General features: G+C 32.1%; 1 pseudogene; it reads left to right on the forward strand.

Moving 5' to 3' along the window:
• The first annotated feature begins 18,603 nt into the window (after positions 1 to 18,603).
• LOC111390463 lies at positions 18,604 to 21,684 on the forward strand (annotated as a pseudogene).
• Positions 21,685 to 22,723: the final 1,039 nt, after the last annotated feature.

Genomic DNA, 22,723 nt, shown 5'->3' on the forward strand with positions numbered 1-22,723 from the left:
TTTGTGCACCTATGAAATCTTTGGACATTTATGAAGACTCATATAGTAACCTTTCGATATAGGAGTATCAACAGGGTAGCAACTCCTCATGAACTTTTATATAAAACTCTTGTGATAGAGCAAGAAGACTCAAATAATCTTTTTAACACAAATCATACAATTTGATAAACCCACGTCATTTGTCTCAAAGATTGAGGATAACCATTCAATATGGTCTCTATACACTCATTTTCATGCTTAGCAAATCCAATGTAATATCAAAATTAGAATTACACACCTTAGAAAAAAAGCCTTTAACATGAAATTTGCAAGATAATTCATCTTGATCTCTTTTATAATTTCTTAATTGAGAATAAAAATACAGTCTTTAGGTCTATGTGGTGTAACTCTAAATTTAAACATACTATCACGGTTAGCATAGACGTACAGAAGCAAATCCCGTTGTAATGAAAGAATCTCTATCTAACTCAATAAATTCATATTGAGTATACCATTTTTCAAAGAGATAAGCTTTATTTATTAGAAACTCATTCGTGTTCTACTTAGTTTTCAAGAACATAAATGTTCTAAAAAAATATAATGTTGAAAGAGAAATTTTATCATATCCCATATTAGGTTTAAATTCTATACTCTATATATATACTTCGATCACTTTTCTCAAAATTTTCCACTAGTTTTCTGAACCAAAAATCATTGACATTAAATAGTTCTTAGGTTCCAATCAGAACCAAGAATTATTGATATTAAACAGCTCTTAGCTCCCACTCGATACCAATAGTCATTGAAATTTGATAGTTCTTAAATGGCTCCCACTCGGATAGATAGGTCCAACTCTGAAATTGATTGCTCCCACTTGAATTAGAATTTTGAATCAACTCTTATATATTCAAAACTTATTCATAAATACATATAATATCAATTTCAACGACGTTCACCAATCTTTTCTCCCTTCCTAGGAAAAATATCAAATGTTACATCTTGTGACTTGATATCCATCAAAAATTTCACTTAAGTACCTTTTTTTTGGACTACATGTATGTCATCGAGACCATCTCACTCTTAATTGACTTTTATTCCTGAACTCATTATCGAGAACATGTGTAGTTCATTATGAGTCTATGATAACCCACATTTAGTTTTCGACATGTCCATAACTTATATATTCCGAAGGTGCCAACATTGAGAGAACTCCATTAACTAATACATTGTAGTTAGCCAACGTTCTTTCCAAAAGCAAATACGTAAGTTGGACTGTGTATCTCAACCCTCATCATATTCATCAATATTTCATTCCTTCAATCAAATACACCATATAATTATTGATGATTAAGGAATAGTCTATCAAATGAGAATATCTTTCATCCCATAGATCATTGATCACGCCATTAGATAATTCTCAAAGTCTTCACTTCCACAATCTGATTTTCTACTCGACTTCAGAAAAGTCTAAACCAATACAATATGTTCAATTTAAGAAAATCAGAGTCATATTTGAAATGTGTGAATCCGTCTATAAATGTAATGAAAAGTAAAGTTCCATCTCTATCTCTCTTAAACATAGCCCATAAGGAAATTTAGATGGATTTATTCCATGGAAATTTAGCTCTTACAGTTTTGAATGGTTTTCTCAGCTCAAAACCTTAATCCACTGCACAAATATCCAGAACCATAATAAGCATCACTACTGTGAGCACGAACAGATCTACCACGTATAAGTTCAAGTAAGAGACCACTCTTCGAAGAACAATAACTAAGATCAAATTTAGTAGAGTTTTTGATACTATCTTAATATCGAATAGGAAGTCAGTTTCTCCACTTTGCAACACTAAGTTGCAGTATTAGTCATATAAACATTCACTTCATGTTCATTATTTGTATATATCTACTTTATATCAAGTCAAAGACTCGACAATAGAAGAATATACCTTTTCATCTCATACAAAGTGTGTTTTTAACCCTTAAATCTATTATCCACACAAGATAAGTTCCAATATATATAGTGTTGACATGTAAAAAAAACATTGAGAGGAATATATTCAAGTGCAATATCACTTAGTTTATCCACTTTCGAGCTAAGAGATTCAAATTGTTTAATTGAAGCACTTGAACCTTTGAAACATTGATCATCTACCAAAACCACTTTCATTTACTTACTATCTGATATGTTCTTCCTAGTCCCTTTTTCAGTCTCCTTATCTATCCCGCATTTGATCTAGCTCATATAATGCTTATGATTCAAAATCTAATGCAAGCCAGAACATTGCTACACAAGCATGTCCTCGAGACTTAGCAACATCAGTTCACATATATTTTAACTCACACAGCGGGTAGTGTCAATATAGAAAATTGACACTTCAATTGGTAAGTCACAATAACCTTCAAAGTTCTTATATTGAGAAGAGACTAGTTTGAACTTACTATTCATCTAAAAATAATGTGACCAATGAAAATGTTAACACTATGTTAACCATCAACTAAGTCACATTCGAGAAAAAAAGTTATTTATATCAAAACTTAACAATTCAAATGTTCAAGCACTAGAATCTATCTTTTCTTGTACTTAACAAAGTTCTTATCTTTATTCTCTAGAGTAGTATGACCTACATAAGGTCTTTTATTGTGTAATTAATGCTCTCTAAAGTATCATATCCTTCTAGTGCACTCAAAATCTTATCATGCCAAATGTTATCGCATTTAGCTTATCACCTTTATTAAGGTCAATTATTATAGATTTTGATGCCATGATCTATCAAATTTTTCGAGAGATTTTATTCTCAACCAATGCCCATTTATGCACATATTCAATTTTACATTAACTCAAATTAACGTTTATGATAGTTTAATGTTAGGTAAAGAGTCCAAAGTTCACTATATTCCCAATCATCATTTGTAATCCTATTGTTTCACTATCATAAACTTAATTACATAATGCAAAATCTCATGTGTTCTAAGTGAGAATTACATTGATTCTTCCAGCTTGAGAACTCCACGTAGTTGGTGAATCATATAGTTTTAAGAGAGATTTTCTCTTAATCTTCCAATCATCAAACTATCAATGACAATCAATACATCTAAATAAGAATCTCACTAATACTACCGGCCTTAGCATTTATAACAATACATGAATTAACGGATATCACGTTTTCAATTAGATAATTTCATAATATGTAATAAAAACATAAATATGCACATTTATCCAATTATGACATGCATCATGATATAACATATTAACTCTTCCAGAAGATAACTTCAATTATAATTCAAAATAAAATATCGTTTAAGTTTTATTTTACGAATTTTCAATCCCTTTTAAATCTCTATTGTAACACAGTCTTAACAAATGGGAAGAGACATCACAATTCTCATATTCGGCTTATCATTAAAAATTTATATCCCAAAATATTCACGTGTTCCACAATAGGTCATGTTCCAAATCCATTTATTTATATCAATAAGCACGAAACATTTCAACAAATTTCATAGCCTTTGATTTTCTAGCATTCCTTTTAAGGATGCTATAAATGTGCATAGATTTAGCCATATCTGATCAAGTACAAAAAATTGAAAACAAATCACAATGGATTACATAACCTAATCAAGACTCACACAACTCATGAACGTATATATAATGTGGTATTTTAAATACTTTCGGAGTATTTTTCATTTAAAAATGAAAAATTTCAAAAAAAAAAAAAAACTCTCACTAAGCAAATACCACTTAATAAATATTCTTGATTTTTATAAAAAAAAAATTCAGAATTTAATTGAGTCCAAAAAATATTTTTGATTATCTGAATTTTAGTCGCACATAAAAATCAAAAATATTTGAGGGATCAATTTGCAAATTTGTAAATTTCATTTGAAAAAGTAAAACGTTAATTTTATTTTACATTCCAACTTTTTAATTTTTATATATGAAAAATGGGCATTGAACACCCACTACATGCCCATCTGCGGCGTTTATTTAATGAAATTTTTTTCGTTAATTCGTCCATTTAATCAGTTTTATCGTTCTGAGTTTCTCTGTGTGGTCAGATTTTACAATATCAACTATTAAGATTGTGTTCTAAACCCAAACAAATCTGAGTGAGGCTAAAAAATGGGGAAAAAATTATTGTTCATCTATAAAAAAAGAACAGAATTTCCAAATTTTTATCAATACTTCAGGATGCCATAACTTCTTCATTCCAAGGCCAAAATTTATATTCTTTATATCATTGGAAAGTTCTCGAGAAGATCTATCCAACATATCAAATGGGCATCATGAAACATAGTGTGGAAGAAGTTATCATGTGATGAAGTTTTTGATGTTACAAATTTTCATACAAAAACAAATTCTTATCCAAATTTCGGGAGGGCATAACTTTCTCATTTCAGGCCTAAAATTACTGATTTTTAGATAGTTAGGAAGATCACGAGAAGATCTATTCAACCATATCAAATGGACAGCAAGACTTAATGTATAAAAAGTTATCACATGACGAACTTCAGTGTTTTATCAAGTTTCATGCCTAAAATTTAAATTATCATCCAAATTTCAAAAACTCATAACTTTTTCGTTTCAAGTCCAAAATTTGAGTTCTTTAATGGTTGGAAAACTTATGAGAAGACGTTTCTAATCATACTAGCTGGATGAAGATGAACGACCAAATGGCAGTAAATTATAAATGATGCCCCTAAATACCACATAAGGTTTCAAAACTTTGCATACAAGATTCATAACCCAAATTTTATCATGTAATGGCATATTTAAGTATGAATTACAGCAAGGAATTCAACCTTATGACTCTGATACCAATGTAGGAAATCTGCAACATACTTTGATGTGAATTTTGGGTCAAGAAAGTTACTTGAAATGATGAATTTCAAGATCTTTTTGTGTGGTTAAATCACCTTACATTTCAAAACTCCAAAGTCTGCATTTTCTTGTTCTCCAATGGTCCCAATTCCAATCACAATGGAATGGGATAATCATCTACAATCTAAGTGCCATTTTTTTTGTGAAATTTTATGCCAAAAATATGGTTCTAGGGACTTTCTAATTTTGGTATGAATTTTCATACGAATTTTCACCATCTTTTTGGCCACATTTTTTAATAACTTCTATATGAAAGTTGCAAGGAGTTATTTGGGAGTTATAGATTTGAATTCCAAATTCAAACCACATGGACAACCCATTACCCGTATTTTCCACCAAAACTTGATCGCTACATTGGTTCATTTGTCTCTGTCTTTGTCTTTACCATTTATTGTCCACGGAATATGTATGTCTTTTTTATTATTCTCTTGTTTAGGACAGGACTAAGCTAAATTATAATAACCCATATTACATATTTCTATAATGTTTCATTTTACGTAACTTGTCTGTATCTTCCTACATCTTGAGTTGCCCAAATTTTGTAGCATGTTCTCCAGACTAAATACCTCGCAATAAAATAACAATTAAACTACTTGTACAAAGTAGTTTGACAAAGTGTGTGTTGACAAGATCAATGCCCATGTATTTTGTTGCTTTCAAAAACTATTTTTGAATTGAATGGTCTTGATTTTGCCAACAACCATTTTGTCAACCTTTTTTGTAAACCTATTTTGTAAGCATAGCATCACTCATAAAATAAAGGGTATACGCTAACTTGCACCTATAGATTATACAAGTACCTACCAAGAAAAAATCACCTCGCCTTAGATTATATTGTTCCTAAGATTTGTGTAAACATAAATATATTAGCTGATAATTTTATATGAAGAGATACACTTAAGCAATTCATTTGAAACTACAATTCCCTTTATTGAATTTGTGGTTTATGTGGAGACAAATTTCATCAACTTGCATTCATTTATGACACAAGTACTTACAAGACTTTTAAGGACTGTTTATCTGATCATCTTTCATCCCTTAGCAATTTCCTTGTCTCGATTTTACCTAATGTAATACTCTTTGTAGGTCAATAATAAGAACATAACTATAAAGTCTATTTAGTTATTTCTACTTAACTCTTGGCAAAATTGAAAAATCTTTTTATCATTAAATTAATTGTAGGAGAAGTATTTTATTTTACAGATACAAATAATATTCTAATGATAGACCAAGACTAATAAGTAGTGACTTCAAACAATTTGGATTTGGTCCCGTGGGCACCTAATGTTTGGGAGGTAAGATTTATAATGGGATAACTGCAAAAACTATCCTTCAAATTCTTTAACAAACTAAAAAATATTTCACTTTTCATTATTTTGATTTTTATTTGGTTACCTTATTTTACATTTTAGTAACATACTTTTTATTGTTTTATTTTTTTTAACTTTGTTAACTTATTTTACATGTTAGAAACATGTGTTAACATTTTTATTTTTTATTTTTAAAGTAACACATCATGTTGTGTTACTCCAATATCAATACATGACACCACCGCATCCAACACTGTTTCTCACTATTGCCACTGCCTTCGTCATCAATGTTAGTAAAATTAGGATTGAACATCAAGTGGTTCGATCCATGCATCTTAATAACTAGATTGAACCAATTCCCATTGAGGATTGTTAAAATAGAATCATTGATTTGAAATCAATGAGTTCTGGTTCAGCCAATACGTATTTTTTTCGCAGAACCACTGGTTCTAATCCTTATTTTTATGCTTCGGTGTAAACCTTCATATAAATTTTAGAGAAAATTGCAATATCGGTCTCTAACCTTTTTGCAAGTTTATCTTAACCTTCCGTTTGTGTCGGTAGTGATCCCAAACCTTTGAGAAATTAGCAATTGTGGTCCAAATGAATGGAATTTGACCATTAATAGACCAAGAAAATTAGATTTTGACCAATTTTGACCAAATCAAAACGGTAAATTAATAACTTTACATTTTCCCAATTTAAATAATTAAATAAAAAAATAAAAGAAAATGGGGCTGCACCGTACCCTACCCCACCCCACCTAACCCAAACTTCATCTTCTTACCTTGATGCACCGGCAACCATTAACACTACCGCAAACACACAATTTGCCTTCATCAATAAAACGGCATGGTCATTGCTTTCATCTATAGAACCCCTCAAGTTCTCCACCAATCACCAATTTTCCTCCTCCTACAAACCCAGTTTCAATAACTCCACTACTCAATTTCCCCATTAATATAAATGTTTCTCCTTCCTCAACATAGACATAGTTGAACGAGAACGAGCACTGTAGAGTTTTTTATTGCATATAGGGTATGCTTAAGACAAGGTCAATACAAGCATACCTATAAAACACATACATACAGTAATATAAGTATGAATCGAAGGTGTCAAATTTATTGCGAAAATTGTGAGGAAGATGACCCAAAGATTTGGGTTCGATTTTGATTTTTCATTTATGTTACATTTGATAGTGGAGAAGATTGTAGCAGAGGTGATGAATGGTGGCGGAGGCGACGATGATGATGGCTGTGGCGACGATGATGAGTAGTGATTTTGGTTTTGGTGGGGATAGGTTTGGATGGATAATGGGGAAAAGGAAGGGGTGGAATAAGATAATGATTTTTTAATTTTTTTTTAAAATTTAATTAATTTAAGTATTTATTGTGAGAAAATGTAAAGTTACTAATTTTATCTTTTTAATTTGGTCAAAATTGATCAAAGTTTAATTTTCTTGGCCAACTAACGTCAAATGTTTCATCCATTTGGACCTTAACTGCTAATTTCTCAAAGGTTTGGAATAACCGTTGGCACAAACCGAAAGTTAAGATAAAGTCTGAAAAAAAAAAAAGCAAAAGGTTGTGGACTGCTATTGCAATTCATCCTAAATTTTATTATTTCGTTTCATGCTATATATTTTAAACGTATAAAACTCTCAATTATACTCAAGATGTATGAATATATATAAATTAAGAATTTACTAAGCGATTGTAAGAGTAATAATTTTGAAATTGAATCAAAATTTGGTTTTATCAAGACCAAGGACTAGACCAGAACCATACAACTTTCTATTCAAAGACCCAGAATCAATTTGAAATGGAACCAGAGCGAACTGACTAATTTGGCTTGGTTCTGGATCCTGGTTCTTGATGGGTGGTCTTGGGTAATTTCTTGCCCTTAGGTAACATGTATTACTTGTCCGGTAATTGCCTGGTTTATAACTTATTGGGAGTAATTATGTTTTCGACCCTAACTCCTTCCATCATCAATATCAACATCGGACTACAGCCCCAAAATGTTAGTACCACCAACCACCTTCTAAACAATCAATCAACACCACGATATCCTCCAACCATCGCTACACCAATATAAAACCATAACTATCACGATGGAAAGCTTTAGAAACACGAAAATCATTTCGATACAAAAATATTTGATGAATGGTAGTGATGACTGCTACACTTGAGAGTGGTGGCTGAGCGCGACCTTTGCGATGATACAATTGGAGAAGCAATAAATGTTGAAAATGGTGAGTTTGGCGACAATTAGATTGAGATTCCAATGACGGTGGCTGTATAAGTCGATGATAGTATGGGATCCTTTTTGGTGGAATGGTGGAGACGATTGTTGTCTACCAATACAATCTGGTGAAATGGTTGTTATATGATGGATATAAATCAAAGTTTAATCCGCAGGAGCATAATTAAATACAAAGATATATGAAAAACCTTGGTATATAGGGATGGCAATCGGGCTCGATGACTTAGACCACCCATGGCTCGGCTCGCGAAATGCCTAAGTAGGCACGGCTTGTGGCTTGGGAAACCCAAACCACATTTTGGGACGTCGGATCGAGCCTTGGCTGGCCCATCTGGCTCATTGAGCCACACGGGCCAACCCGAGCCAGAATATTATTTTAAAAAAAATAAATAAAAACTGCCTATTAAGGCAGCCAGAAATAAAAATAAATAAATTTCTTGCATAGCTGCCTCTTAGCACCGGTGATGTCTCATTTAATTCTAGTTCATCAATATCTAGAATGATAGATGTTAGTGGTACAAATCTTGAAATCCCCTTTAAGTTAGTTAGGTATCTATACGTAGATGTTCGCAGTGCGTTACAACTAAAAGAATTATAGTAATTTAATATTTAATCATGATGGAGGTATAACGAAAGGCTATATCCAATTGTATAAAAAATTGCACATAATCTACTAACACATCTGGTGTCCATGGTGGCATTAGAGACTGCATTTAGTTTAGGTGGTCGAGTTTTATCAAACGGAAGATCAAAGCTCGAAAGTCGGCTTCGCTCGTTAAGGCTCGAGCCAAAAGCTCAGGCTGAGCCTAGGTTTCTTGACCGGGTAAAAGCTCGACTCAGGCTAGTAAAAAAGCTCAGACCATTTTACTCGGGCCGAGCCTCGAGTTTTGGCTCGTGAGTCGGCTCAACTCGATTCGACTCGTTGACACCACTAATCGTATACTACAAAACACAAAGAAATAAGAAATGAAAAAAAAAATGAGATGCAAAATGATCCGAGGTAAGTGATTACACTTCCTCCTTAAAACAAAATTGCCCCACAAAGGTGCTACCGGTTCACGGCACTTGTCTCTCAAGATACGACAGATTCAACTTGTAGTAGAAGTAATTCAAACCACAAGCCACACCGAACTCGAACGGAATTTATCCTGTCTACAAAGAAAATGATATGGAATGAATTTTGAAGAGTTTTTGCAAGAGATTTGATATAATGCTTAATTCAAAATCGATATGGAATGAGTTATGGACATGCAAAGGTTCCTATTTATAAAGGATGAGAAGTTGTGGGCAAAGTGTTGTGTGCCAAATATCGCAACCTTACGAACAGAAGCATCACTTGCTGTCGCTAGCCTGACACTGTCCTTTAGCTCAAGCGTTAGTGTTAAAATGTGATAAGTGTATTTTGTACACGTATCCATGCTAGTAGATTGGAGTGTTTGTTAGTGATTTGAATGAGTTATAACTTAATTATGTGTTAATTGTGTTAGTTAGGTTGAATTCAATACAAATTGGTGGAATTGGAAGAAATGAGCAAAAATGAAAGAAATCCAAAGTATGGTGACCAAAGTGTAAATATCCAATGGTTGATTTGGACCACAAAAGATATTTTGAAAATTGATAGGAGTCAATCGAATGCAAATTGAAGTTAAAAAAAAAAATAAAAGAATGGGATATGATTATAATGTTATCATAAATCAACTTTCAATCACATAAGACATCTTCCAGATTTTTGGTCAACTTGAAACCCATTTTTCGGATAGAAAACGTTTGAATTGGAAAATCTATATTCGAAAGAATTATAGCTCTTTGAATTAGGTTTCCAACACACTCTGAATCACCACAATCAGACATCGGAAGAGAAAGTTTTGACCGAAATACTAAAAGTTGTGCATAGACAAAATCATGCGTGCGCGAAGGCAACTTTCCTTATTTGATTAAAACTCTTCTTAAAGGCAATTTGGACGTGAATTTTAACCTAATTTCATCATATAAACACAAGACATTGCAGCAATGGGAAAAAAACCCTCTCTTGCCTCTATGTACACAATAATTTCATCAAATTTATGAAGAATAAGAGGTCAATTACTATATTTTGAGAGAGGGAATCAAGCCATAGCAAGGAATTGAAATTCAATTGCATCAAAATTTTGAAGAATTCAACTTTAGACTTGAAGATCAATATCTTTTGTATTTTTTCATGATCTGAGTGATATTTTTCTATTATTCTACTTGTAATTTATTTATTAATATACTAGGCTAGATCCGCTTTTGTATTGGATGAAGTTGAACTTTATTGTTTATTTATTTTAAATTAAAGACTAATATTTTAGTTTAATTCTTGCATTTCTTGATTAATTTTGCATAGTCATTGCATTATTTAATTGATTGGACATCAATTAGATAACTAGTTACTCGTTGTAATGTTGAGAGACTCACGGTAAGTTTAGAACGTGACAAAATTAAGATATCTATAATAGATGTTAGAAAAAACATATATCACGTGTGCAATTATATAGATAATCTAAACTTTAATGTGTTCTAACCATTCAAATTCGGACTAGGAATAGATTTGATCGTGGTTAGGATAGACTTAATTTGTCTTGGTAAAAAAAATTATATATTATAGCTTTATCAATGGTCATGAACGGATCTAGATTATAAATCAATAATTAAAATAGATAACAATAGGCGGAGTCGAAATCCAATGCAATCATCCATAATTTAATAAAAACTAAACTTTTATTGCTTTCTTAGATTAAATTAAAATCTCTCTTTGGTTTTATATAATTCGAATTCCATATATGCAAACTTGAATTAAAATTTACTCCATGTGGAACGAAACTCTTAACTCACTAAACATATTACTTGTTAACAGACTCGTACGCTTGCGGGTTTTGCACGAACAAAATGATTTACAGAAACTTTTCACTTACCTATCGCTAGCCTGTCGCTTGAGCAACAGCCTTGCCGCTCGAGCTATATATGAGCAATGGAGTTGGGCATTTTTTTCAAGCCAATTTTTCCTTTATTTTCCTTTTAACTTTGGACTGCAATTTCTCATTCATCAAGAATTGATCTACTTGACGAATAGAACAAATTAGTCTTTTACATTTATAATTTGACTATCGAATCAACTCCAAATATTTGGCCGAAGTTGACAAGAAAGTCACTTTTTCACATTTTTCATTTTAACAATTAACCAATTTTCCTTCAATTCTAAACCAATTTCCAACAATCTCCCATGTGAAAGAAAATTTGAATATGTATATGCAATGCAAAAATTATGATGCATCATAGAAAGAGAGCAAAAAAACACTGCATCTGGTAAAGTAGCTTCCAGCTTCGAACCTTTCTTAGTGAAATACTATCAGACTTACTTGGCTAATTGGTGAACATGATATCTTGAACCATTCAGCCATTTGTGTAAGTTAAAACAACAATAATCACATAGATGTCTTCCCTAATCTGTTCATGATTTTCATGACTTTTCATTTTTTGTCCTGAATCGTTCTTGGGTTTCATAATTGCTTAGAGAATTTTAGCCTCGAATAATTCTCATTGAAGCAACCTTACTTCACACTTACATTGGTGACATCTTATTAAGAGTATTCTATCTTACTATACTTGACTTTAATCGAGATATAAGAATCATCAAAAGAGTATCTTAACATCTTATCACTCTGCAAAAAGCACTTTAATATTATAAGAATAAGTTAGAAAATAATTTCTTAAGTGCTTCATTGAATCATCATATCTTAGTTGTCCCCTTGAACCAAGATCTTGGGATCTCCAGTCAAAAAGGTTTTTCGTAGGACTTTCCTCAAACACATTATACTGTTTAAGTATACTCTCAATGTAGTGAGATTGGAAAAGTATAAGTTCCTATAATGTTTTAGAGATCTTAATCCCTAATATTGTATCAGTCACACCCATGTCTTTCATATCAAAATGCTTTGTTAGCATTTTTTTAGTGTTTAGCATCATTTCGTGTCTATTGCCTATTACTAACATGTCGTCTATATATAGACATACAATCACATATGCATTTGATGTATATTTATGCATACACACTTATCACACTCCTTTATCTTAAATTTGTTTGACAACATCGTTTGTCAAACTCGATGTTGTCAAACTTCTGATGCCATTGTTTAGGAGTTTGTTTCAATCCATACAAAGACTTGAAAAGTTTACAAACCCGTGTTTTTTATTTGGAGAGATGAATCCTTCAAGTTGTTCCATGCATATCTCATCTTCTAACTCACCATTTAGAAATGTCGTTTTCACATACATTTGATGAATCTCAAGATTGTGTGCTGCGATAATTCCAATTAAAGCTTCATTGAAGTGATTCTTGTCACGAGTGAGTAAATATCAAAAACGTTAAGTAATTTATTTTGCCTATATCCTTTGGCAACCGACATAACTTTATATTTGTCAATGGATCCATCTGATTTAAGTTTCTTCTTAAAAATCCATTTACAACCTAAATGCTTGTTTCCTAGAGGTAAATCAACTATTTCCCAAGTATAATTTTGCATTATAGAATATATCTCGCTATTGATAGCTTATTTCCAATGCGATGCTTTCAATGTAGACATTATTTCGTCGAAAGTCTTTAGGTCATTTTCCACCATATAGGTTAGAAAATTTGGGCCAAATGTCGTAAATATCTTAGCCCTTTTCTTACGCATTGGTTCTTCATCATTTGAAGTACCACTTGTAGTATCATAAGCCCTTTTATTTGAACTTTTATTTTCCTTTTCTTTACAAGGAATTTTTTTTTTTTTTAAATGATGCATTTCTTGATTCACTTATGGTTCCCTCATTTACATCTTAAACTTCAGATTCATGTATGAGGAAACGATATGTACTATTGTTATTGGCGTATCCAATAAATATACAATCAATCATTTTGGGGTCAATCTTTACTTTTTTAGGCTTAGGAATTCAACTTTAGCCAAACACCCCCATACTTAAAGTGTTGGTAGGAAAGAGAATGACCTTTTTCATAACTAATATGGTGTTTCTTCCATTTTCTTCAGGGGTATCTTATTAAGAATGATATTTGTCGCTAAAATAGCTTCTTCCACAAGTTCTGAGGTAAACCTGAACTTAAAAACATTACGTTCATCATTTTCTTAAGAGTTCGATTTTTATGTTCAGCAACACCATTCGATTGAGGTGAGTAAGGTTCTATTGTTTGATGAATAATTTCGTGTTAAGAACAGAAATTTTCAAACGATGCCTCATATTTACCTCCTTCATCACGACGAATATTCTTTATTCATTTAGCAAGTTGAATTTCAACTTCCACCCTCTAACTTTTAAATGCATCTAAGGTCTCGTCTTTACTTCATAGTAAGAAGACATAACAATACTTTGTACAATCATCAAAGAAATTTATGAAGTATTTCTTACCACCGCTAATTTGATCAAATCTCAAATAACATATATCACTATAAATTAATTTTAAAGGTGTAGTATTTCTTTGAACCGAGTGGAACGATGTTTTAGCCAACTTTGCTTCAACACACACTTCACATTTATGATTAGGATCAATCTTAAGTGCCAGAATTAAACTTTGATTCACAAGTTTGCAAAAAACTTGTAATTACATGTTCTAATCGACTATTCTACAAACAAGACAACTCAAGCATATAAATGAAATTCAAATCTTTATTCATAATGCTTTGCCTTGGTACAATTGTAAGAACATTCGTTTTGAACATTCCATCACACATGTATCATTTTCCTACATACATTTCGTAGTTAGTAAATACAAATCCATCGAATACAAATACAAGTTTAAAATCATTTTTAATAAGTAGAGACCCAAACGCAAGACTATTGCGAATGTCCGGAACATGTAGGACATTGTTAAGGACGAGTTCTTTCTCGAAGATCATCTTCAATGTAACTTTCTCTTGTCCTTAAACTTTAGAACTTGCGGAGCTTTCCATGAAGAGTTGTTCTCCATTTAATTCTTTATAGTTAGAGAACACAGCTTTGTCTGCACACATGTGACGAGTAGCACCAATATCAACCCACCACTCTCGAGAGTTACCAACATTGTTGCATTTCGGGAACAAAACCAAACATATTTATTCCTTGCATCCCATCAGAGAAGGCGTCTCTTTCAATCATGTTGACTTTTGCGGTTTTCTTTGATTTTTAACATTCGCTTTAACAATGTATGGTTTTTTCACAATTGTAATAATTGCCTTTAAACTTCGTTGTCTCTTTTTGGTGCATCACCGAACATCTTGTGCTTCTTGTTGATAATTTTCGAGTTTGTTTCAATAAAGTTTGCTCCAAGTTTGACAATAGACCTTTTCACAATTTTCATATTGTCTTCTTCGATCCTAAATCGGATAATCAATTATTCCAAGTTCATCTCCTTAGGTTTGTGCTTGAGATAGTTTTTGAAGTCTTTCCACATAAAAATGAGCTTATCAATGATGGCAAGGACTTAGAAGGATTCGCTCAACACCTTCTTTTTGGCATGTATGTCGTGAAGAGAACTTGAAGTTCTTGTACTTAACTTATCACGGTCTTGGAGTCTACCATTTTGTAATAAAAAAAACTTGCCGATTATGAACTTTTTTGTTACGACATCCTTAATCTTGTACTTCTTTTCCAATGAATCTCATAGTTCCTTGGCAGAGTCCTTTGAACTATACACTCCACATAGTGTATTGTCTAATCCATTTAGGATATAATTTTTGCATAAGAAGTTTGAGTGCTTCCATGCATCTAAGGCAATAATCTATTCACGATTATTTTCTCCTTCTTCTACAGTTTATAGAGTCTCCTTTAGAAACTTCACCAAGTTTAGAGCAATTAGATATAACAATATCTTTTGTTACCATCTTTTGAAGTCCATGTCTCTAAACTTTTTCAGTTTTTCCACGTGGGATCACACTATTTTGAAGTGGTACGGCCAAAGGGGAACCACATTATTCGTACCATTGATAGTTTGACTTGAAGTAGTTTCCATGGTGTTCATTTCTGTTGCACAAATAGAAGTTCAATGCAGCAATAATAAAAAGGGAATAGCAAGTAAAGCATATTACACAGATGAAGATCACGAGTTTGTTTACAACATAACAATCAAAATTTTATCTTAATACTGCTGTCTACCAATATAATCTGGTGAAAAGGTTGTTATGTAATGGATGTAAATCAAAGTATAATTCATAGGAGTGTAATTAAATACAACGATATATGAAAAACCTTTATGGTATACAAACCACAAGAAATAAAAAATGAAGAAAAAAGAGATGGAAAATGATCAGAGGCGAGTGATTACAATTTCTCCTTAAGACAAAAATTGTCCTGCAATAGTACTAATTGTTCATGACACTTGTCTCCCAAGATACAACGTATTCAACTTGTAGTAGAAGCACTTCGAATCACAAGCCACAACGAACTTGAATGGAATTTATCCTCTCTACAAAGAAAATTATATGGAACGAATTATGGAGAGTTATTGCAAGAGATTTGATGTAATGCTTAATGCAAAATGGATATAGAATGATTTATGGATGTTCAAATGGTCCTCTTTATAGAGGATGAAGAGTTGTGGACGAAACGTTGTGTGTCAAACCTTGCAACCTTATGAACAAAAGAATTACTCGTTGTCACTAGCCTATCATTGACCTCTTGCTCGAGCGCCAGCATCAAAATGATTTACGAAAATTTTTAGCCTGCATGTTGCTAACCTGTTGCTCGAGACAGGCCCCATTGCTTAAGCAATAGGTGAGCTACGGAGTTAGGCAATTTTTCAAACCAGATTTTCCTCTATTTTTCTTTCAATTTTGGACCGCAATTTCTCATTCATTCACAATTGGTTTTGAGATTCCAAATATACCACGATGATCTATTCGACAAGTAGAATAAGTTAGTCTTTTTTACATTTGTAATTTGACATCAGTTCAAGTCCGAATATTTGATCGAATTTGACACGAAAGTCACTCTTTCACATTTTTTATTTTAACACGTAACCAATATTCGTTCAATTCTAAACCAATTTTCGAACAAAGATAATAGAAAGAGGTTGTTGATTTGAAAATATTGAGTTGGATGTGCTACTTGGCAACAATGATCCAACAATAGTGGTGTGCTAATTTGGAATAATGCTATTTATCATTATGATGATAGAATATCAGCGATGTGATAGTCTATGTGAAATAATGGAATTAGGTAATTCAATTTTTATGAGAGAAAGATGGGAAGAGGCGTGATCTCAAGAGAAAGAAATGTGATGGATAATGGATTGCTAGATCATCGATATTACATCATCGTGATGGTAAATAGTATTACTCGCTAGTGCAGTGTTTTGTTGGATAGGAATTTGACTAGAATGAAGGCATGCTTAAAACTCATTAAATTAGAACTCTTTATTTCTTATATTCGTTTTATTCACACATTAAAATATTATGTACTAAACCTATAATATTTTCCTACTTTTTAACAACATACTTTTCAAAAAATCACTATATGAAACATTATTTTCCTCCAATTTCAATTTATAATTGTCATCAAATAGGGCTTAGAATAAATTTGTAATATTTTAAACACTAGAAAAAGAAGTATATTTCAAAAAAAAAAATTATTATTAGTTACAGGTAAATATCTGGAAAACATAAAAGGGAGGAATTTTTTAGTTTTTGTAAGAAAAGAGAGTATCCCACCTTAGAGCAAATCCAATGAATTTAAAGATTATATTTTACAATTTAGAGATCATATATAAATTTTGAGATTAAAAAATTGAAAATACTTTAACATGCTTTTTATCTTTAATACTTAATTTACTTCTCTTAATATTTATTTATTATTTTTTCATATATTTTATTTTCTCTAGCTTCCCTTCAAAGTATTATATTATTTTCCTCAATTTTATTTGTATATACTACTTATTAGGTCAATATATGTAGCATTGAAAAGTGGAATATTTTGATCACGTACATTTAATTATAAAGTGTGAAGTTGACTCTTGAAGCATAATTCAAAAGTCGATTATTTAAAATAGAATGCATGGAAAGGTCAAATGATTGGTTTTTTTCCACGAAATAGTTGTTTTGACTTTTTATGGCCCACTTTTACGTACTTATTATGGGATGTCAAATAAAGTCGAAACATTGCATTTTTAATACCATTTCCAAATGCTCTTGGCCTTGTTTTTATTTCGTTAATGGCGTGCAAACGATCAATCGTAACAAAAGTTACAATGCATCAAAGTAGACTGTTCCGGATAGATATTTTGAGAATTTCGATAATATGCTAACTTTTAAAATTCATCGATAATCGTATATTATCCTAATCCACAAATCACCTACGTCATCTAGAAGCTTGTTTAGTAAACTACGTCACGGCCATATTGAATGATCTAAACGAATAATGAAAATAGTTAAATATGCATCAAACGTACGTCTTAAAAGAGATATCTAACTCTTCATTTCTTTAAAAAAAAAAAAATCAATTGTTTCATTAATTTTGATTATTTTTGCATGATAATTTTTTGTAAAATCCATTGAAGTAACTATCCTTTCATTTTCCACAACAATTGGGAACGACATGAAGAGTCGGGGCCTTGAAGTTGTTTCTGATTCGCAGCTTAAAAATTATAAAAATAAAAAAAATAAAAATTCTTGGATACGAATTTCACTCATCAGTGTTATTTGTTTAGGCTGACTAGTGCTCAACTTAATTCTTTTCGTTTTCACGAGTCTTCATGGGGAGAAAAAATCCAAGTCAACTGCCGTGTTCACTTTCACCCTGACTTTCGTTGCGAGTAAATAAATTAATTGAATTTAGACAACCGCACCAGAATCTGATTTCTCTATTCTTCTTCTTTCTTCTGTTTGTTGTTGAGTTAGGCTGGCATGGTTTTCTCACGTAGGGCTGCTTCCAGTTCAGTTGTTTATGTCTCTTTGTTTCATCTATGTATCCTTCACTTGGTTGATTCTCAATGCCCAAAGCAGTTCCAGTGTGGAAATCTTGGCAATTTGGAGTTTCCTCTGGCCAATTCTTCGGGATGTGGATTGTTCACGGTTAACTGAAGTGCTCAGCCGAATCCAATAATTCACCTGGTCCTCGATAATGATTGGTTTTCACCATCCTGTGAGATTCTGAAAAAGTTATCTCGCAATGAATTATTTATTCGAAATCAATTTCTTCAACGTGTTTTATATAGTAAAAATTATGAGGAAATGTGCCGTTTGCTTTTTCATCTCCCTATGCCAATCTCTCCTTATATTTTGGTTTCTTTCTTCCCCAATATCACTCTATTCAAATGCACCAAAGAAAGAAACTACGACAATGAGATACCTAATTTCCAAGAAATTTATAGAAATTACACTGGTTGCAAGCTCTTCGATATATACTACCCCAAGTCAAATGAAAGTCTTCCGCCCTCCAACGACTGTTCAGTTCTTCACTTGCCAGGCAATTTACAAGATAACTCAGATTCATTGGACTTGTTCCAACGGTTAGGCGCTGATTGTCATCTAAAATGGAATGTGTCTGGTGATAAAGGTACCATCGGCCCTTGAACGTGATCTTTTCATTATGGATTATATTATTGAATATTGAGTTAAAAAATTATTAAATTAAGAAACTTTTTGTATGACAATTTTATTTTGTCAATTCAGCTCTTTCCCAATATAGTTATATGCCTTTTTTTCTTTGTTTCAAATTGAATTCAACTCTGTCCTTAATTTGTTTGTAATGTATACACCAAATTTGGTAATTTTTTTCCTCATTTTGTGGAAAGTAATTATTCAATATTACGACTATCTGAAAGACTCAATCAAAAAATAAAATAAATAAAATCCAGTTCATAGGACGCAACTACTATTTGGATCATGATAATTGAATGTCCCTTTACATGATTCCATCACCTTATTATGATAATTTATGGATGTTTTCATATTCATCAACTTGTGGTTCACGGACAATATCTTTATTTGACCAAGTCTAGTTATGCAAAAGTAATTTGCAATAGCTTCTTGTTTATGAATGTACGGACATATAAACTGTTGACAAGATCCATTATTTTTTAACCTATAAGTCATAGATATAGCTTTGTAGTGTACAAGTAGCAAAAATACAACGCACTTATTAAATTAATAAATTTCATTTATTGATAAATTAATATTATTCATTAATTTAAAAAAAATAAACAACTGTTCAAATAATAATTTTTCTTAGTACCCAGAGTATTACTTCATAGGTTTTACTGTAGTGTGTTGCATTACAATCACTATAGAGGTTATCCCTTTGTGAAAGTTTGTCTTTTAGCATTGTAATTATAGAGGTCAAGTGGTCTCAAATTTAATTAGAATCTAAATCATTTACAGAGAACAAATTTGTTGAATTAGATAGTAGTGGTTTTCTTTTGATACAAGTACAAGAGGAAATTTGACAGAAAATCTTGACTCTACCTGTGAGAAAAACAAAATCTATATCATTTATAAGTTCGCTCAATCTAACATGTGTTTTGACTTCAGCTGCTGCAAGGATTAAATTGAAACTGATTTTCCTTGCAGGTAACTCTTCCAAATTTCAGTGACATTTCTTTTGTTTTTTGATTTATAAAAATAGTTGTCTTTTTTCATCTCAGGTGTTTCAGCTGCTGCGAAAGTCCTCATCTCCATAATCTTGTTCACTTTCAATGGGAGGAAGTACATGCTGAATTTGAAGGGAAAAACTCAAAACCACAAGGACATTGAACTCTTCCTAAAAACAATGAAATCCTTACACCAAGAAGATACAACTATTCTGATCTTAGGAAAATGACTAAATCATTCAATGACAACTTAGGGAAAGGCGTTTTTGCTAATGTGTATAGAGGAAAGTTACCCGATGACCGTCTTGTAGCAGTAAAGATTTTGAAAGAATCGAAAGGCAATAGAGAAAAATTTATCAATGAGGTAGCAAGTATCAGTAGAACTTCCCATGTTACCGATGTCACTCTCCTGGGATTTTGCTTTGACGGTTCCAAAAGAGCTCTCGTTTACGAGTTCATGCCCAATGGATCTCTTGAGAAATTCATATGCAGCAATACCTCCGTAGCAAAACATCAGTTAGGATGGGAAAATTTGTTTCAAATTGCTATTGGTATTGCTAAGGGAATAGAATACTTGCACCATGGATGTAATACACGGATTTTGCATTTCGACATCAAAGCCTCGTAACATTCTTCTAGATGAAGACTTGAACCCTAAGATATTGGATTTCGGTTTTTCTAAACTTTGCCCCAATAGGTCCAGTATAGTGTCAATGCTAGGGGCTAGAGGAACAATACGATATATTGCTCCAGAAATAGTTTATAGGAATGTTGGAGTCATTTCTTACAAGTCAGATGTCTATAGCTATGATACAATGATTTTGGAAAGTGTTGGAGAGGCGAAAAATGCTGATGTCAAAGTTGATCATTCAAGTGAAAAATATTTTTCAGATTGGATCTATGAGCACCTCGAATAGAATTTTGAACTTGATTTTAACCAAGTTGTAAATGAAGATGAAGTTTCGAAAAGGAAAATGGTAATAGTTGGCTTATGGTGCTTACAATTTGATCCTACAACTAGACCATCAATGAGCAAGGTTATAGAAATGTTGGAAGGGAACATGTAATCTCTTCAAATCCCACCAAAATCGTACTTTTTACAGCCAAGAGCAGCAGAAAATTTTTCAACTACTGAGTCGTCGGTCATTCTCTCCCAGTTTCATGAAGTTTAGCTTCCTGGAATCCCATGGTGTTTCGTGGCTCCTAGTTACCATGCAATATAGGCAGTTATCTCTGTTGTTTTGCTATTGTAATTTTTAAGTTGTTAACACCTCTCCTGGCCCAATGTTTATTAAATTTCTTCTTGGAGATCAAGCTTGACATTCGTGAGCTTAATGTTTGTTTCTTTGTCATATTGAGCTTGATTGCAGATATCATTCCAATTCCCAGGCACTCCATGACTTCCACCCTTGAGTCTGTAGAAAATAAAGTTTCCCCCATGGAAGATCTTGTAGGTTTCTGGCTTTGAGAATACTATCCATCAGGGGTGCAACATTTGATACTCTGTCTACTTGTGAAGGAGTCGAAGCTTTTCTCTAAAAATTCAGCTTTTAGATTTTTCTCCATGTTTTATGTAAAAACTAAAACGATTATACTTTTGAACAGGTGAAAAGTACGGTTCTCGTGCAGCCAAAATCTGATAACTTTTCCCTTTTATTTCAGTTATTATTCTCCACTTTAATGTAACAAAATATAGAACTTCCTCCTCCAAGAAGTTTCTTTTTGCCCTGTTTTTCATTTTATTGCTGATTTTGATTTGTTTCTTCTGGTTGCTGTAGTACAGATTTTTCTGTGTTCTTTCATAGGAAGATTTTCAACTTGATAGTCTGGCAAGAGGTACAAGTAATCCTTCAGAATGACAGGAATAATGTAAGAATCATGCATCGCCAGTTGCTGCTCGTGTGTTTTGCGAGCTTTCCAAGTTCTAACCCTTGAACTGAATAAGGGAGAACCTGTCCGCCTTGCTCGACTGTGTAATTGACCTTTGCCTCAACTTCATATATCACATTTTAGCCATCTTTTCAAGGGTGGTGATGGGAAGGCTCCATTTTCCGCTTTTTTGGTTCAGATTAAAATATGATTTTAATTTAAGTCAATGTCAAATAATCAATATTAATCACATCTTTTATGGAACCCCACAACTTTTCAACCACACATTTCAAAAATTTCTATCACAATCTACTAAAAAATTTAATTTTAATCTCCACCAAACATCCTCAGCATTTATGTCTACATGAAATTCCATTTAGATTGATTATGTCAAGATAGTACAAAGGATCTCTTTTAAGATTATGCCCCGATCGAGTCTCGATCTCTGAAAAATCATTTTTTTTTTCTGAACTCAATTTCAACCACATATTCTCCTAGTAAAATAATTCAAAATATTTTCCTACTTTTTCATCCGACAAAAAATAAATAAAAAAAAATCATTTTTCCAAAATGCTCAAACTAACATCCCCAAATCTAAATATCTAAATTGAGAAGTATTATTATTTAATTTTCTCTTAAAATCATAAATGCGAAAAATGATTAGATTTTTCTTTAACATAATAAATATCAATGACTTCATTTATGAAGATAATTTGTACCCCGTTTTGTACTTATTTAAGGCCACGTTTGTTTCACATTTTTTGGCCACAAAAATGAAAAAATGACCATTATTCATCACATCAAGTCACCATATTTGACTTTTTCTATCTTGTGTGGGTCATGTAATAA

The sequence above is a fragment of the Olea europaea genome, unplaced genomic scaffold (genome assembly GCF_002742605.1).
Source record: "Olea europaea var. sylvestris unplaced genomic scaffold, O_europaea_v1 scaffold682, whole genome shotgun sequence".
In the NCBI taxonomy this organism is placed as follows: Eukaryota; Viridiplantae; Streptophyta; class Magnoliopsida; order Lamiales; family Oleaceae; genus Olea; species Olea europaea.